Here is a 19,150-nt window from a genome sequence, read left to right as displayed (position 1 = left end):
TATTCTTTGGCGTAAGGTTTGGCCTGTTTGTCCAATATAGAGAGCTGAAGGACACTGTTGGCATTTGATGGCATACACTGGCATACACTGTTGGCATTTGATGGCATACACAATGTTAGACGATGAGCAATTAAATAGTCTATTTAATCTATTTAATTGACTATTTAATTGCTCATCGTCTAACATTGTGTATGCCATCAAATGCCAACAGTGTCCTTCAGCTCTCTATATTGGACAAACAGGCCAAACCTTACGCCAAAGAATAAACGGACATAAATCTGACATCAAGAATCACAGAACAGAGAAACCAGTAGGAGAACACTTCAATCTCCCAGGACATTCTATACAAGATCTCAAAGTAGCTGTTTTACTACAAAGGAATTTCAGAAATAGACTGGAAAGAGAAGCTGCTGAATTACAACTCATTACCAAACTTAAAACCATGAAAAGACCTGGGCTGAACAAAGACATTGGATTCTTATCTCACTATACATGACTAAACCATTTCTCACCTTCCCACCCCTTGCCTTTTCCTGTAAGACCTATTACAGTCGTTAAGAGTCGTCAAGAGGCTCTCTCAGCTATCTGCCTATCTCCCATTCCCACCACCCTTCTGAGTAACACCCCTCCCCACCTTCTCACTATATAGAAGGATCTGGCAACTTCTGTTTCAGTGTATCTGAAGAAGTGTGCATGCACACGAAAGCTCATACCAAGAACTAACTTAGTTGGTCTTTAAGGTGCTACTGGAAGGAATTTTTTTATTTTGACTATGGCAGACCAACACGGCTACCTATCTACTACTGGAGCTATTTTTGACTGAGGGACAATAGAAATGAGGCTGGATGTTTCATGCTTCCAGGTGAGCACTGAGAGTTTCATCTCACCTTGTTAATGCCTGTGGGATGGGTACTATGCTACTCCCACAGCAGGGATTATTCTCTGGTACAGAGGCACGATGCACTGAAAGCTTCTGCTTTTTAAAATGTATAAAGAACCTTTTTTTTTTTTTTGCCTCTGTTCTCATACATTGCGGGACTCCAGCAAGTATCTGTGGACCATCTTACTAGGAAATGGGCACTTCAAACTCTAAAGATAGTTCCTCACATATGGATATTGAGGACAAGCTATCCCCTCCATTTTTCTTCTTAAGGAAGAAGTGTAGTGACCCTCATAAAGCAAATGGCCCCAACTGCAAGTCCTGAATGGATTGGGTCCAGGATATTTAAGTATGCCTCCTCCCGTACCAACCTGCTCATTCTCTGTAACATAAGGTGGAGAGCTCCTTCTCTGTATCCCGTACAGAAAGAGAGACATGGTTGATGGTGACAGATGATATGATCTTCTCTGCCTAATCACTGTGAGACAGGTGGGAGCAGGAGGCCTGCTCTGTGAAAGTTCCCAGTGCAGCTGGCAGTTCCAGTACATTGTCATCATTGGTGAAGGCTATCCTAGCTTCATGCTGCAGGATAAAGAGGCACAAGTTGGGCGACTTGAGAGTACTGTGCTAGGAACAGCCAACATTCTGACATGTTGGACAGCACTAGGCAAAGCTTTTTGATATTTTAATTTCAGGAAAGTATTTTTAAAAAGCATAGGAGAAAATCATGGATTTTGAACGCAGCTCATGAACCTTAGCAGCGATGATGAATAACAGCTAGCTCCAAATTAGCTTTGAGCTCATGGTGGGGCAAAGCAGAGTGAGGCTGGGTCATATTCATGTTCAGGCTAGAAGGCGTTAAAATCGCAGAGCTCGCTGGCAGTTTGGAACTTAATTGGGGATCCCAAGAGATCAGCTGGCATCATAAAACATTTGCATCAAGAGTTTTCTCAGAACATTTCACTCTATTAACAAATAATAACACTGGTTTTTCTCAGTGCACCATGCTAATGTGCGACTTGAGCAATACGCCTTAGCTCCACATCAGAAGGCAGAAGCCTTTATTTCAGGCAGTACAGTTCCAGATTGTCACCTTTGGGTTGAAATTTTTGACCTAGCAATCAGTGAGTGTCGGATACCACAGTTTTACATTTGATTAGAACTTGTGGGATTGCAGTTGATTAACAGCAGAGTGGACTTGACTTGCTCAGGGAGATGGTCCATCTCCAGCAAATGCCTTAATCGCCTACAATAAGCCCTAGGGGGAAATGGCCACGGCAAGAAGCCAGATGAATCTGGCAGGAGACACATCCTTGCACTCAGTCACTTAATTAAGTAAACTGAAATTTTAAAATTGGCTGTTCCCAAAAGCACACATTCTCCGGTCATTATTGGCATTTTGGATTGCCTCAGTGCCTTACATCAGGTGTGGGCAGGGGGAAGATCAGCACCTACACGGTAGGTTTCTGGGTGAACTGCAGTAGATTGGCAACACTTTCTCACTCCCAGTTGTCTAACAATAGCAGCAACTGCTAGGCTGCTAGAATTAAGCCAGCCTGAAGGAAATTGAGGAGTGGATATTTGTTTGAAAGGACTGAAAGCACAATTATGGAATTGGAAACAAATTCTTGGACTTAGTATGCACCCAGAGGCACCATGTTCTTTAATTGTAAGGGTATGTCCATATTCCTCCAGAGTCTCTTCTTTTCCCTTGGCTCTGGATGTTATACCTCAGGGCAGAAGTAGCTTGCTAGGTGGAATGGGACTGGTACACTACTTCCTGGCAGGTAGGCCACTGTTGCATACTGGGGGGGTGGGGAGAGGGCCAAGATGGTGGGGAGGTCAGCATGGTGTAAAAGCACTGGCAAGGAGTGCTGGCCTGGCTCTACTGGTGAATGTTCAATGTGACAACCTCCTTTCCAACATTCCCCTCTCCTGGTGTCAGCGACTGGACAGAGGAGGAATGGTGGAGACTGCCTCCCCATCCTGACCCTTCCAGGGAGGAGGGAGAGGAAGACAGTATAGATTTACAACAGTGGTTTGCAGAGGGTCACAGATGAGGTGGAAAAGGTGGGAAGGAACTAGAGCAGCAGCTGGCTAACAGGGTGTCATTAGAAAGCATCCCAGACCCTCGATTTCCCAGAACCTGGCAAGCCTTAACAGTAGGAGAGCAAAGAGATTAAAGACAGAGGGCACGTAGCAGCACCCAAATGAGGAAGTGGGAAAGACGGGGGTGGACATTCACTTGGGACAATGCCATTATCCAAGAGGATGGGTTCTATAGCCTCTCTATGTAAGTACTGAAATAAAAAAGGACGGTAAGAAGCTTTCCCTTGTCTTTATACTTCCTGGGAAACCAGCCGGTAGCCGCTGACAGCATCCTGACACCTGGTAAGCAATTAAGTGACCCACCTGCTGAGATGCTAGTATACCACTTAAGCCTTAGAGCTCTAATTAAAAAACAAAGTAGCCTGAAGTCTGCTCACTACTGGCTTACAGGACATTATCAAAAGAAAACAAGTATCTAAATAATTCTAGGTCAGACAATAATTTATAAATCTCAAAGATTACATGCATCTGCCCAGATTCCTCTTGATGTTTGCAAGGTATGGATGATACTTGAAATGTGATAGATAGAGTGCTATGTATTGGGGAAATTTGGGCATCGTTCTAGGTACACTAGATGCTTAAAGAGGTAAATGTTTTATTTCCCACATTTACTATTTAGCAAGATTGTTTAGGCTGCATCCTCAATCCAATCAAATGAAAACTATATAGAAGAAAAAGAAGTGGAATTGCATCATACAAAGAAAATATTAAAAACCAAAAAGGTATTGTGCAAAAATTGGAAGTGTAATCAGAATGAGCAAAAATGGTGCATTTGGCTTAGCAAGTTACATTTAAGGTCTAAGAGGATTTTCCTGAAAACAAACAAACTGGATATTTTTAACGATATGAAATATTAGAAGTAGAAAGTCTGCTTGGCGGTCAGTTGTATCTCTAGATAATGAAGGTCTGAGATATGTACCCATGAGAGAGAGAAAGATATTGCACATTCTTTGCATCTGACATCATAAAAGGAAATTTGGGGAAAATGAACACACCTGGACAGTTCTCTCTTCAGGACATGCATCTGAAAAATGAAACCAAATTGAGAGACCAAAGTTGAGAATGAACTAATAAATGAGAGCAGAGTTATTCCAATAATTGCAGCTAATCATACACCCACCCATCAGCCATTTGTGGGTTGGGGAAGATGAAAAGAAAGCTTCATCCCAAAAAGCAGGTAGAGATCCTGAGTTGTATTCAAATAAGTTTTACTCAGAGTAGACCTGCTGAAATTAATGGACCCAAATTTGCCATGCTTATTAATTTCAGTGGGCCATAATTTCCAGAATGCCCACAGGGCATGATGTAGTCCTTACAGACTACCTGAACACACTGCAATGATTTTTTTTAAAAAATCATTAAACAATTGAAAGTGCCTTGGGAAATTGTCACGCTCAGCTTTAGGGGGAATTGTTGACCCAGAAGGGAGAATGGAAGCAACCAGCCACATCCTCAACTTGAGAAGCTTGGCTGCTTGACAGCCACTTGAAGATGCTGTGTCCTTAGAGAGTCAAGCTCTCTTTGTCATCACTACTGCCACCCAGTGGGTGCAATCTTATGTGATTAAGTGATCTTGGTGGCTACTGGTGCATTTTTCCAAGTCTTATTGGCTGTGGCTTCTCCTGGACCAGGACAGCCTTGCTATGGCGATCCACACTTTGGTAACCTCCCATTTAGATTACCGTAGCATAATCTCCATGGAGTTACCCCTGGAAGTGCAAGCATGAGAGACAAGATTTGTATATTGTATCAGCAACAATATCAGACGTCAGCAGGGTTCCCATTAAGAAGATCACACGTGTTGTTTAACGTGGACACAGCCAGTGGAAGTGTCAGGAGAGGGGAAGGATTTGTATTTTGTCAACAGCCACAGTAAGGGTGGCAAAGTTACGTAGCTTCTCCAGCAGAGGCAGAAGGGAAGATGACTATCATTTCCACAGCCAGTGCTCCTGAAAATACTAATTGTCCGCAGAGTGACTCGAATATTCAAAAAACACAGTGTACTAATAACTAACTTGTGGAGTTTCAGTAAAGTAAATTAATAACAAAATGAAATTGCCACTGTTCCAAGAAATATGTTCTCACTTTGCAGTTATTTTAGCTGAGCAATCTTTGGCAAAGGATACAGTTTGATAAAGTGATCAAGTCCAGGTTTTTTTTTTTTGGAAATGAAAGGTGGTTAAAAAATATTATTAACATCATAAATGCAACACTTAATATGTGTGGGACTACCCTGGTGAATGTAAATTTGAATACTGAAGACATTTTTGGCATGTGATGTTGGTGCTTTTCTGTTAGTATAGTTTGCCATACCAAAATAAATACCCCAAGCTCTATAATTGGAAAGATGTATTATTTAAAATGGACATGGTTGAATATATGCCTCACTTCTATTTTAATGAGGTTTAGATTTAGACTCCCTTTAGATGTTATATTATCCAGCAAGACTAATGGTGCCCTTTGTTTGTTCCTTCGCTGGTTTAAAGTCTGGTTTAAAGACAATAGACATCCAGGCTCAACTGGATCCTGTGGAGATAGGTCATCAGGCATGATCCCCCTTCTCCCTCCATGAGTTTAGCTTGTACCATTTCACCATAGACATGTTTCGCATGGGGCTACCTTTGAAGGTGACTTGAAAACTACAATTAATCCAGAATGCGGCTGCTAGACTGGTGACTGGGAGCAGCCAGCGGGACCATATAACAGCGGTCCTGAAGGATCTTCACTGGCTCCCAGTATGTTTCCAAGCACAATTCAAAGTGTTGGTGTTGACCTTCAAAGCCCTAAATGGCCTTGTCCTGGTATACCTGAAGGAGCATCTCCGCCTACATTGTTGAGCACAGACACTGAGGTCCAGGTCTGAGGGCCTTCTGGAGGTTATCTCTCTGCAAGAAGTGAAATTACAGGGAATCGGGAAAATGCCGTTTCAGTAGCCATACCCACACCTTGTGGAATGCCTTTCTGGCAGATGCCAAAGAGTTAAACAGCTATAAAAAAATTTCATAAACATCTGAAGGCAGCCCTGTTTCAGAAAGCTTTTCATGTTTATTTCCCCCCTGTATTTTTCTTGGAAGCCACCCAGAGTGGCTGGGCAACCCAGTCAGATGGGTGGGGGTATCAGAAATATGTTGTTGCTGTTGTTGTTGTGAATGTGTTCATCATATACTGAGAATGAACTTCCTGCAGTCAGTTTATATCTGGACAGATGTTTCACTGTCCATTAATACTGCCATTATCTTGCCTTCCTCCATTTTCAAAGTCTTTCCTTCAATTAAAAAACCCTTTATGGGAGTTTGTTCATATTCACCCTTGGCACCTCTTCTGGTTCCTGTTCTCTTCCAGAGCCCTGACAGTGTCACAATGAGAGGCTTCCCAAGATTCTGCCTGTCCTTTGCATGCTGTTTCAACATTGCCAGCATGAGTGGAATACATATTACGGCAATTACACACACTCTTCTTCAGACCTGCCTCCACCTCCCCCACAATAATTTGGCTTCTTTCTTCAATATGAGGACTTGTTACTGTTTAGAGCTGTAGTTTGGCTTATCCATTTCAGTCTGCAGTAATTTATTTATGAAAGTATTACTTCATTGGTTCTGACATAACTTTTATAATAGATTCCCACTCCCCTGTGATGCTTCTCTGGCATTGTTCATGTTTTGAGATCATATTTTTATTTTTATGTTATGTTATTTTGATTTATTTTACAGGTAGATATACAGTTATAGATAATTGATTATAGATAATTGATTACTAGCAGTTTGCTGTTGAGGAAAAGGGAATATTAAAAATTATCCTTTTGAGCCATGACTTTGACCGATACTTTCAAATAAGCATTTTTATTTTCATTAGCATACTTTAGACACCAGTGTAAATGCAGTTTGAGTAGATCAGAGCTGTGCCTTTGTTGCAGAGCTATAATTAGCATGTAGATTCTCCCAATGCTTTTGATAACAGGAGGAGCTTTTAAAAAAAAAGAAAAGAAAAAGAAACGGTGTTTTCAAGGAAGGACAAAATATAGGTTAGTGTATTCAGGTCACAGCACTGACAACTCAAATTGTTATCCAACAATTGCTATAAGTATATGGCAGGCTATTACATGTACCCTCCTAGATATTGGTCTCCCCCTATTTGTTTGTTCATTAAACAGTAATAATATTCTGTTCATGTCATGCTAAACAAATTTTAGGAGGAAATCTACATCCATATGCCAGTCCCTAGGCCATTTCTCAGTCCTGAACCAAGGTCATAGCATCTCCTACTGGGTTTTGAATTTCTTTCCAACTTACTCCAAATGGCAGAACTCCTGTGCATTTTTCCTTTTGTTTCATGGAGGTTCACACAGGAGAGTATTTGACCTCCATATGGTATATTACAAATCCCACTTAACAATTTCATAAATGAAGTCTAGAAATCTGTGAAGCTGGCCAACTGAAGTGAACTGAACTGAACTGAACTGAACTGAACTAAGCCACTTACTGACTCAGTTCATGTGTAACAACTAACCATGGTTTGATGCCCTGTCCTGTTAACTTACTGTGGTTCCTACAAACCACAGTTTCCTGTATTCAGATAAAATAGGAAACTGATGCTTAGAACAAACCAGGTATGGAAGATTTAATTCTTAAATGCAAAGGGAAGGGAGAGTATGCAAGCTTTAGTGAAGTAATCACTAATGAGCTCAATGGGACTTACACCCAGAGAAGCATGTATAGGATTGCCTTCTTAACTGGAACTTAAATCTGTTGAAAACAAAATGCTGAAATGCCAAACAGCTATTGGATATGGAAGATCAAGATAAAGTGTATTTAGCTTTGTAGTTCAGGCTTCAAGTGATTATTGTCTTATACATACTATCTAGGGGCTCATATACCCTGTCATATATGGATCTATGTTTAATATCAGACTGTCATTTTACAACATAAAGCTGACCTGTTGGTTAAGTGGCCTTAGATTGACATACTACGCAGCTGACTCCAAGATAGTGAAAACTTGACAAGAATCTAGGAATTTGCCTGGAGCCTTGGGTCTGCACAAACTGTTGCCTCAGGTAAACAGGTACTGCTAACTATTTATTGCTTGCAGGCAGTTTTTTCTATGTGTTAAGCAAGAGGTTATGAAACTTGGAAAGCTGACTCAAGCTACTTTGTAATAATCTTGCATCTATATTTGAAAGAAATGGATATTATTTCCTTAATCTTCCTGTTCATATTCTTCAAGATGAAACTCCCTGCATAAAGTTCATCCAAATTTCCCCATAATCACTGAAATACAAGGTGTTAATGGGTGTGGTGCATTGCTTTGAAATCATTTGCTGATTTTTTTTTTTTGGGGGGGGAGGTATTTTTCCCCAGTCCCATTATTAGAACTTCAGAGCAGATTCACAATGCTGTTGTGAATGCCAGTTAAAATATAACATCATGTATCCACAGTAGGAATGGAAGGGCCTGTCATTTTTGGTTTTCTCAGTTTCACATTTTCCTAATCTTAAATTCTGTTCTCTGCATTTCTTCAGGAATCTGCATTTTTTCTACATCTATCTATCTATCCATCTATCATCTATCTAAAATTCCTAATGAAAATCCATCTTCATTTTGGTGCAGATTTCTCCTAATAAACACATTTTTGTATGCAGTTTTTACAAACGTACACATTTTTTGCAAAGCAGTTACCCCCAATATAATGCATTTTTGTGTGTTCTTTTCACAGATGTATTCAATTTTTATTCACACTTTGCCCTGATATATGTGTTTATTATGAAAACATTTTTGGTTGGTTGGAGAACCGCCTCACGAAATTCAGAAAAGTGTGCATTTCAAACGATGGCTGTGCTTCAGTTCTGATACTGTTTGGGAAAGTACAAATTTGCTAGATTCACCTTTAGATGCAAACTGAATTGAATTCCTCCCCCATCCGTAATCCACAGGAGCTCTTTGCAGTCATCCCTGATCACTGTGGATGCCAACTGGATCAATAGTCTTCCACTTAGAGAAATAACCTCTGTGGCTTCTTCAAGGGTGATCCCATGCCCTGCATCCTGAAGTCTGTCGGATCCTACAGCTTGGAGCAATGGCACATTCATGTCATATGCACCCAAAGGAATATTTCCAAACAACTTCTGTTACTGGAGTGGAGTAGTTGGAAATCACACCTGATAACAGTGATATCAATAAAAATGTATTGACTCCTTCTTACTGTTTCAGCAGCTTGTTGTCTCGGATTCGTTCTTTTTGGATGTAATCTCCTTGGGACTTTCTTGAGATTAGAAGAATCATAATATTTATATAATTATTTATTTTTTAATATTACTATAGAATTTTACAGGTGGGACTTATAACAAAAAAAAATGTGTTATGGAGTGCTCCTGTTTAGGTTTCTAGTCAGCCAGCCATATCTTCTTCAGTTACGCTTCATTCTGGTCCCCATTCCTCCATGGTTTTCCATTTCGCCATCAGCACTCTCTGACCAATGAGCTTGGTTAGATGACCTTGGGTTTTGAGTTTCTCCCTGCCCTTTGAGGTTCCTTGCCCCCCCCCTATTATTTGTGCTTGTCCTGAGCTCAGCCCAAGCAGGACAGCTGCCCCATAGTTTAATTCTTTATTGACAAAATATGAACTTACAGTAGCTCCTGAGGTGCACTAAATGCGCGCGTGCGCTCTCTCTCTCTCTCTCTCTGTGTGTGTGTGCTGGAGCAATGGATGGTTGGAGCAATGGGTGGCCACACCTATACCCTCATCTGACAGTGTGAGTGCAAACATCCTGCAAATTCTACATGCAAGTTGTCACTGTGCCTGCCTCTTCAAGCCCCTCCTGTTTCTAGGGGACAGTGGGGGAGAGGACAGAAGGGATCCTGCTGCCCCCTTCCTTCAGGCACCATCTCTCAGCTCTTGGTGCAACACGGCCTTCCTGCAGCTCCAGCTCCTCTCCCATGTCCTGCACCTCCACCCTTGTCTCTGACTGCTCAGACCCCTCCCCACCCTCCAGTTCTGGCTCCTGTCTCTCAGGAGGCACGGAACCCCTGCCATCTTCCAAGTCTTCTGAGTAATTTTCTGTCTTCTTCTGCATGGTTACGTAGACAATATTCAGAAAAGGTGGCTGTGCTGCACCAGGTCTCTTCTTTCTTGAAGTTTATCTATTTGGCACCTTTCTGTCTCTCAGGGATATGTGCCAGGCATTGCTTGCTATGGAAGCAACTGCACATGTGCGGGGGGGGGGGGATTTCAGTCTCAGTTGCTGTCAAAATTTCACCCTCAGTTTCCATTCTCTTCTGAGATTTCCAAGTAATTCCCTGTGTTCTTCTGCATGGTTAAATAGGTAATATTTGGAAATGCCCAGTGGACCTCTTCCTTCCTAGACAATATATATTTGACCCCCTTCAGTCTCCCAGGAATGTGATCCTGTGGAAGCAAGCACAATCATATGGAAACAAAATTTAACTCTCAAGCGCCGCTTTCTTTTGAGACTTCCAAATAATCCCCTGTCTCTTTCTGCATGGTTACATAGATAATATTTAGAAATGGTGGCCATTTCCCATTGGATCGCTTCTTTCCTAGAGTATATATTTGACCCTCTTCAGTCTCTCAGGAATATGTGCCATGTAGTCTTGCGGAAGCAAGTACACTTATACGGAAAACAAAATTATACTCTCAATCGTCTGTTGGGAATTTCTGCAATCTTCCCGGGAGCTGCTTTGTCCCGTAGCACAGCAATATAGTGAAAACACAACAAAACACAATAGAAGGAAAGGGTTCTTTTGTTTTTGTTTTAACAGGGCTGGAGCACAAATCAGCTCATAGGTTTTGAATAAACCAGTTGTCTTCATTTCACTCCAACATTCCAGCCATTCCAGCCACAGTGGAGAGTTTCAAAGAACTGTTTCAGGAGTGCTTGTGGGTAACAGGGTTTTGAGGGTGGAGGTAGGGGGTATATAACTGAGAATCTTTTCCAGTACAGTGGTACCTCGGGTTACATACGCTTCAGGTTACATACGCTTCAGGTTACACACTCTGCTAACCCAGAAATAGTACCTCGAGTTAAGAACTTTGCTTCAGGTTAAGAACAGAAATCGGGCTCCGGCAGCGCAGCAGCAGCAGGAGGCCCCATTAGCTAAAGTGGTGCTTCAGGTTAAGAACAGTTTCAGGTTAAGAACGGACCTATGGAACGAATTAAGTACTTAACCTGAGGTACCACTGTATATAACTGAGAATCTTTTCACAGTGCTGAGTCACAGAAAGAGTTACGCTCCATTTTGAAAGAAGCGCCGTAAAGTACATTAAACTGGCTCACAAAGGAAAGACGCCTAGAACAGGAAGAAACATGGAGGCTGAGGAGAAAGACACAGCCTTGTCACTAAGAACCAGGTGCCTTCTTTATAGGTGGGATCAGACACACCTCCCCCCAATGGAGCATGTGTGTGCATTGGGCCAAAGAGTCGCAAGGACTGAGCTTGCCCCACCTCATCTCTAGAAGCTTAGTGGGAGGAGCAGGTCAACTGGTGGGATATCTTTGTAGCTTCCATTCAGTTATGAACCTCTTACCTTGCTCTTATACCTGGGAATTGTGACTTCTGGACTTAGCTTGCTGCTGAGTCTGTACCCCCCTATTAGTCTGAATAAAGATCTCTTCCTTCCTTACAAATAAAAGTCACTGTCATTTTTTTTAGGAAGGGAGTGTGACATCCTGAAGGGTTTGAACAAAGCGAACATTGAGGTTACATTTTACTGAGCAATCATTTGTTGATTTGTATACAATCTAAACCACTGAGCCTTGGGCTTGCCAATCAGAAGGTCGGCGGTTCGAATCCCTGCGACGGGGTGAGCTCCATTGCTTGGTCCCAGCTCCTGCCAACCTAGCAGTTCAAAAGCATGTCAAAGTGCAAGTAGATAAATAGGTACTGCTGAGGAAGGAAGGTAAACGGCGTTTCCGTGCACTGCTCTGGTTTTGCCAGAAGCAGCTTAGTCATGCTGGCCACATGACTTGTAAAAACTGTCTGTGGACAAACGTCGATTCCCTCGGCCAGTAAAGCGAGATGAGCACAGCAACCCCAGAGTCATTTGCAACTGGACTTAACGGTCAGGGGTCCTTTACCTTTTTTTTTTTTTAATGCAACAATGAGCTTTCATCCTGATATGCTTGCTGGGTGTTTCTGCATCTTCCTGTTAATCATCTGTTAATCATACCACACTTTTCAGTGTATTTTCCTGTCACCTTCCTAACAGCAAAAGAGTAAGGTTTTTAAATTTATTTTTTTTAATAGGTGTTTTTTTTTTGGTGTGTGTGTGATAGGGCAATAGAGCACTTTAATCTACTTTAATTGCACAAACCTAACTTTCCACAATGTGGTTGAATCCCTCCTGAAAAATACTGACAGTCTGGAGGTGACCCAAGCTACTTTCTCTCCAGCTCAGTGCCTCCATCTGTAAAATAGGGTTAATAGTACTGAACTACCTTTTAAGGGAATTAAACAAAAATCCGAATGAATTAGTGCTGCATTTATTTCGCTAATCTTGACTTTCACACAAAGAATGTTTATAGTCAGAGCAAAAGAGCATTTCTGGAGTCTTGTTTCTTTAAGACACAGTACACCACCTTTTCAGAATGCAAATATTCGGTGGATTTAATAGTTTGCAGTCCGAGTCCGCCGCTTGCTTTGTAACCTGCCACTCGCCGTGACAAAGATAATCGTATTTGGCAGCCTTCTCTTGGTTGAGCCAGGCAAATTGAATTAATATACTGCAGAGATTAAATGTTTTAGCAGTTGCTGTTGCTTGCAGAATTGGGAGAGGGAGAGCAAGCAGGTTTTGGAGCCCAAGGAGCTTACTTCCTGCCCTGCCATATGGTGCTCTCCCTGAGAGAGAGAAGGTTTGATCTTTGGCTTCTCACCACATCAAATTGATTACTAAGAAGAAGTGGGGTGGGGTGGGGACTGCAAGCATGCTAAGTGCTGTTTCATTCCAGGCTCCTTTGCAACCGCTAGTCATTGTCTTAGCAGGGCAGCCCATTAAACCTGTGTGCAGAACGGTTCCCGAAGAACTTGCCCTTTGCAGCCTCTTTCAGTGTCGCTCATGAAGTTGTGTGTTGCTTTGAATTAACGGGCCTGTAACTCATCTTGCATCTCTCTTACAAACTCATTGGTTAACAGAAGCGGAGCTCAGGTGTTTTCTGCCCACTACTAAGAACTGAAAAAGAAAAGGGCGGTTGTTTTGGAAACGACAGTCTGATTAGGTTATTCCAGAGGGGTAACCATGTTAGTCAGTTGCAGAAAAAACAACAGACTTGTGTGGTGCCTTTATTCTGGCAGAGCTCATTTTGTCAGATGCATGAAATCACCCTTTGGCAGAGGGTAGCCTTCAACTATGTTTTTACTCAGAGTAGACCACCGATTGAAATTATTGGCCATGACTTAATAATGTTTATTGATTTCAGTAGCTTTACATACCCTCCAACATTTCTCCGATGAAAATAGGGGCGTCATATTCAATGATGATGATGATTTTATTATAGTTCTTTGTGATAGTTTTTCACGTTAAACTTTTCAATCTCTTTTTTGATGAGATTATGTACTGTATACTTTTTATTTTTGGTTTATTGACTAATGAATACATAGAATCAATTGATCTTTGGACAGAGATAGTCTGGCCACAGTGGTGTTTGTTTTGGTCCCCCCAGTTGGATTGCTGCAGTGGGTCATTCATGCCACTGCCCTTGGAGACAAACTGGAAGCTTCAGTTGGGGAAGAATGCAGAGGTCATAGTTATGACTGGAACTGCCAGGTTTATTATACCTGGTACACCAATTTTATAATTGGTTTATCAGGAAGTTTTTAAATGTTTGACGTTTTACTATGTTTTTGTATGCACTGTAAGCCGCCCATAGTGGCTGGGGAAACCTAGCCTGATGGGCAGGGTATAAATACTATTATTATTATTATTATTATTATTATTATTATTATTATTATTATTATTATAGCTCTGCACCAATGCAAAGTGTCCATCATTATATTTAATAAAGCCACAGATAGTTTGGGATGTAGATTCAAGAAGGAGTATTTCTTCCCATTGCAATGGGCCCATATCTTCTACTGAGATCCCCTGAGTGCTTCCATTAATAGAGGTGCTCTATTCAGTAACAGGGGAGAGAGCTTTCTTAGTAGTGGCACCTCACGTATGGAATGCCCTCCCTTAACAGTCTCATATGATACCCACAAAACATTTTGGCCCCAGGCAAAAATATTTGCATTTACCCAGGCATTCTAATATGTTGTAAATCCTACTTTCATTTTCAAGGATTTTGTCTGCTCTATTATTTATATCATGGTATAAATTGGTTGTATGCTGCCCTTAAATCCACATAGGTTTAAGGATGGTATAGGCATGTTTTAAATAAATGAAACAAGTGCTTTTTATTCTCCTTAATAGTGGTTGGCAGGAGATACCTTTCCTACTTATGAAGTAGTAATTAAATGCCTACTTGCTGCCACTAAGCTATGTCTTGCCTAGTTATGGAGGTTATCTAAGGTCCCTACTCTCTCTGTCAGCTATGGGACTTTGCAATTATGAGTAAATTAACTGAACAGATCCTAGTAGCAGGAGGACAAATCAACAACAACCCTGCTTCCTTGAATGTTTGTTACTTTGGTTTCATATACTGTACAGTACTAATATAAACAAGCAGACATTTCTCAAGCCACAAACTGATATATTGCAGTTATGGTCCTATAATATTTGCCAGCTTTTTCACAAATGCAAAGGAATGTTGGAATGGGGTAGGGGAGGAAATGTTTTGTGCAGTGCCAACAATCTAGAAAGACCTAATGACCCACCCATTTAGTAGAGATCTCCTTCATCTCTGCATGCTATATATTGATTCTGAAATGTTTTTTTTTAATAAAAACAAAACAAAACCAGATCACTTAGAATCATAGAGTTGGAAGGGATCCTGAGGATCATCTAGTCCAGGGGTGTCAAACTCAAATTCATCGGGGGCCGCATCAGCAGTTTGGTCACCCTCAAAGGGCCGGTTGTATCTGTAGGACTTACAGTACAGGAGAGAAGGGTTCAGGCAGCCGTTGGATCTGTCACATCACAGGATGGCATGCGCTCAATATAAAAACAAGTGGAGGTTTCCTAAATGCATGTAAAGTGGAGGTTTCCTGTGTAGAACGGCCGGCGCCGCTAGAGGGCAGACGTTCTCTGGCTTGTAGGCTGCCGTGCATGCGCTGAAGAGGCGGCTTTCTTGTGTCCAAAAAAAAAAAAGCGAGAATAAAAGGTGAAGGCTGGCAGCCGGCGGCGGCTACACGGGCCACATGACGAGGTCTGGCGGGCCAGATTCGGCCCGCGGGCCTTGTGTTTGACACCCGTGATCTAGTCCAACCCCTACAATGCCGGAATGTACAGCTGCCCCATATGGGGATCAAACCTGCAACCTTGCTATTATTAGCACCATGTTTTAGCCAGCTGAGCTATCCAGGCTTAAAAGGCTTATTAACAGGTTATTGGTGATGATTGAGACATGGAGCCTCCATGTTCATGGGCAGCATATCCCTGGTGATCAGATGCTGGGATGAAAGAACAAGCGATGGATAATTCAATGTCCTGGTTATCCGCTTCCCAGAAACATCTGCTGTTCCTGTGTGTGTGCGCGCATGCACACAAGCACATACGCACGCTCTTCCTGGATAGTGAGTCTTAAAATGGACCCTCTTCATTTCATGTAAAACAGAAATAAAATGAGCAGGTGAGTACAGGGCTCCTGCACCTTTCACTCCTGCACGTGGTGAAATTTCATCTTCTACACAACTATTAAAGGTGCAGGAGCCCTGTCATCTTTTCCAACCTGAACAAAAACTTAACCCCGGGAAACAGGATGCTCTACAAAAACAAGGAAACAAATCCCCCTCTAGGGTGCTTCGATTAAACTGCAGAATCAGCAAGAATTCTCCAACAACTTGCTCCCTATCAACCCAAATTCCTGCCTAAAATAACCCATAGCCCAGCCCGTTATGTATAGCTATTTAAGATCAGGGAGGCTCCTGTAGAAGGACTAATCCCACTTGCAGTAACTGTGTCAGGGAAGTCACAGAATGCCCTGTACAATCAGCATCCTTCTGAGGATTTCTTGCCTCTGTGGGTGAATCATCTGGCGATAAGGTGAAGAAATCACATGCCTGGATGGGTTATAAAACAGCAGTTCCACGTGGCTGGTGAGATGTTCTGTCAGGCTTATGAGATTTTGGAACTTAGTCCATTGGCAGGCTGCCTTCAGCAGTATAGACGGGGCATGTGGGAGCAATGCTCTCCTGCTATACACGAATGTCTGCTGCAATCATTATCTACTATAACCGTCCTGAGCAGGTGTCAGCCACAAATCCATACACCCCTTGTTCCTGCAGAGCCACTCTACATTTGAAAACTAGAGGAGACACACAAAGTGGTCATTTAAGCAATGCGCTTCCATTTAACACTTGTGTGTTGATAACCCAGTTGTTGAGAGTGTTTTTCAAAAAATAAACATAGCACATGATCATCTGCTGAGTTGTCCAGAGCTTGTTTAAAAAAGATCTATCTGTAAATACAGAGATTGATACAGAAATTTTCATGGTGTTTTAACCAGTAGTGTAGTGGCGAATTCAGAAGTGCAGTGTCAGGGCTGGTTCAGCACAGAAATTCAAAAGTGAGCAGTAAGGTTGATTTTATTCAGAGAGACAAAACACAGCAGAGAACTTGGTGGTCAGAACCAGCCCAATGAAGCAGTTGCCAGAACTGTGGATCTGAGCCTCCAGCGAGCTGCCTTCCCCATAGTAGCAAACTCCTTCATGGAGGGGCTGTCTGTGCCTTTTCTTCTGCTGCATGCAATGCCCTCCTCGTTCTTCAGGACAGAGGAGGAGGGGAAAACTGTGGAAGTGGCAGATTGCTGGGGATCTGTTGCTGCCTCAGCCTCCTCCTCCTCAGCTGTCTCGCTCTCAATTAAACCTGGTTCTTGCTCAGCCTCCAACCTGTCTGCCCCCTTTCTTCCTCGGACATATCTTCTGAATCCCACCACCATTCTCCTGACTTCCCACTCTGATGCTTCCCTGGGGGGGGGGGTTCCCCGGCTGTAGCCTCCCACCATTCCCCCTCATCTAGCCAGTCCCTGATACGCAAGATCCATTCATACAAATCACAGCCACGCCCCTCTCACTGCTATGCTTCCTTTTAAGACTTTATAATCCACTAAGATTATACAGTAATCTTATAATTATACAATAAGAGCAATTAAGGATGCATGTGCTACTATTTTTTGTGCGTGTGCATAGGCAAATGATTTGGAGAGCTCCAGTCTCTTCTTTCAGAGCGAATGGCATTTTCCTTGAAGTTCCATCTTACATAACAGAACTTAGAACACCCTTTGTTTTCTGTGTTCCCAAATGCTTAGCTTTGGAGCATCCAGAACAACAACTGCATGATGTTCTTCCCATGTGCCTTCTCAAGAGTGGCCCAAGGAGCTGTTGGAAACACACCCAGGAAGGCCCCCAACTTCCCAAGTCTTTGGGGCGTCCTCCCTGGCTGTAAATCTCCCTCAGTCCAGAGAAACCGGTGATAAGCGACCCCTCTCTCCTGAGAGGAGCACACTCGTCTTCTGGCGTATCATTGCAGAAGAAAGACTCAACCAGTAGCTCTAAAACTACTTTATTTGCAGTCTATATACAAAGACTCCATCAGCATGTCTGCTCTTTCAGCATCAGTACAGAACAGCAACACTTTCAGAAGTGAAACTAACTTCCAACAGTCCTCAGACTTCCTGTCTCATGCTCACTCAGACACTCACATGATGTACACAAAACATAGTATAACAGTACCACTTGCTGGAGCAGCTCGGATAGATAATAATAATAATAATAATAATAAATTTTATTTATATCCCGCCCTCCCCAGCTGAGCCGGGCTCAGGGCGGCTAACAACAACCAAATAACAGTCAAATAATAACACATTCTAAAAATATTTCATTATAAAATTAGTTAAAATCAAATTGATGGCAACCGATTAAACAAAATTCTGTGCAGGTTGCCAGAGGAGGGAGTCAGGCTGCGCCCTGACCAAAAGCTTGGCGGAACAACTCTGTCTTGCAGGCCCTGCGGAAAGATGTCAGATCCCGCAGGGCCCTAGTCTCTTGTGACAGAGCATTCCACCAGGTTGGAGCTGCAGCCGAGAAGGCCCTGGCTCTAGTTGAGGCCAGCCTAACCTCTCTGAGGCCTGGGACCTTGAGGGTGTTATTATTTGTAGACCGTAGGTTTCTCTGTGGGGCATACCAGGAGAGGCGGTCCCGTAGGTACGAGGGTCCTAGGCCGTATAGGGCTTTAAAGGTTAAAACCAGCACCTTAAACCTGATCCTGTACTCCACCGGGAGCCAGTGCAGCTGGTATAGCACCGGATGAATGTGATCCCGCGGCGAAGACCCTGTAAGGAGTCTCGCTGCGGCATTCTGCACCCGCTGGAGTTTCTGGGTCAGTCTCAAGGGCAGCCCCACGTAGAGCGAGTTACAATAATCCAGTCTGGAGGTGACCGTCGCATGGATCACAGTGGCTAGGTCAGGGCGAGAGAGATAAGGGGCCAACTGCTTAGCTTGGCGGAGATGGAAAAATGCCGCCTTTGTTATAGCTGTAATCTGCGCCTCCATAGAAAGGGAGGTATCGAAGATTACACCCAAACTCTTAACGGACGGTGCTGGCACCAATTGCACCCCCGCAAGAGATGGGAGTTGCCCTCTCGATCCCATATCGTCCCGCCCCAGCCAGAGGACCTCTGTCTTCGAAGGATTTAACTTCAACCGGCTCCCACGTAACCATCCAGCCACAGCTTCCAGACATTTGGTCAGTGTGTCTGGGGCCGAGTTAGGATGGCCATCCGTCAACAGATAGAGTTGGGTGTCATCAGCATACTGATGGCAGCCCAGCCCAAAACTCCGGACAAGCTGGGCGAGGGGGCGCATAAAGATGTTAAAAAGCATCGGGGAGAGAATCGCACCCTGAGGCACTCCACACACCAAGGAGTGACGCGATGACAATTCCCCCCCAAGCGCCACCCTCTGTCCCCGATCAGAGAGAAACGAGCGCAGCCATTGAAGGACTGTGCCCTGGATCCCCACGTCGGCAAGGCGGTGGTCCAGGAGTTCGTGATCGACCA

The 19,150-nt window shown here is 43.0% G+C and overlaps 1 protein-coding gene and 2 long non-coding RNA genes across 8 annotated transcripts in view; 2 read left to right on the top strand and 1 right to left on the bottom strand.

Moving 5' to 3' along the window:
* The window catches only part of SLC24A4 (solute carrier family 24 member 4), a 121,508-nt gene that overhangs the window by 43,478 nt on the left and 58,880 nt on the right, over nt 1-19,150 (top strand). The window lies entirely within an intron of this gene.
* Nucleotides 1,248-6,318, bottom strand: LOC308575973. Of its 2 annotated transcripts, none has more exons than XR_014002990.1 (4): nt 6,297-6,318; nt 3,985-4,013; nt 3,602-3,650; nt 1,248-1,462 (listed from the first exon to the last, which is right to left on the bottom strand). It is a non-coding gene; the product is annotated as an uncharacterized lncRNA (long non-coding RNA). The 2 variants fall into 2 exon arrangements; XR_014002991.1 differs by lacking the exon at nt 6,297-6,318 and adding an exon at nt 4,881-5,887.
* Nucleotides 6,366-9,180, top strand: LOC308575845. Of its 4 annotated transcripts, none has more exons than XR_014002946.1 (3): nt 6,366-6,699; nt 7,851-8,047; nt 8,916-9,180. It is a non-coding gene; the product is annotated as an uncharacterized lncRNA (long non-coding RNA). The 4 variants fall into 4 exon arrangements; XR_014002947.1 differs by lacking the exon at nt 6,366-6,699 and adding an exon at nt 6,709-7,010; XR_014002948.1 differs by lacking the exon at nt 6,366-6,699 and adding an exon at nt 6,709-7,595 and having other exon boundaries at nt 7,895-8,047.

The sequence above is a fragment of the Podarcis bocagei genome, assembly GCF_964188305.1.
Source record: "Podarcis bocagei genome assembly, chromosome: 1".
Lineage (NCBI taxonomy): Eukaryota > Metazoa > Chordata > Lepidosauria > Squamata > Lacertidae > Podarcis > Podarcis bocagei.
The sequence above is the reverse complement of the archived record's forward strand: the minus strand, read 5'-3'. Positions and strand labels throughout refer to the sequence as shown.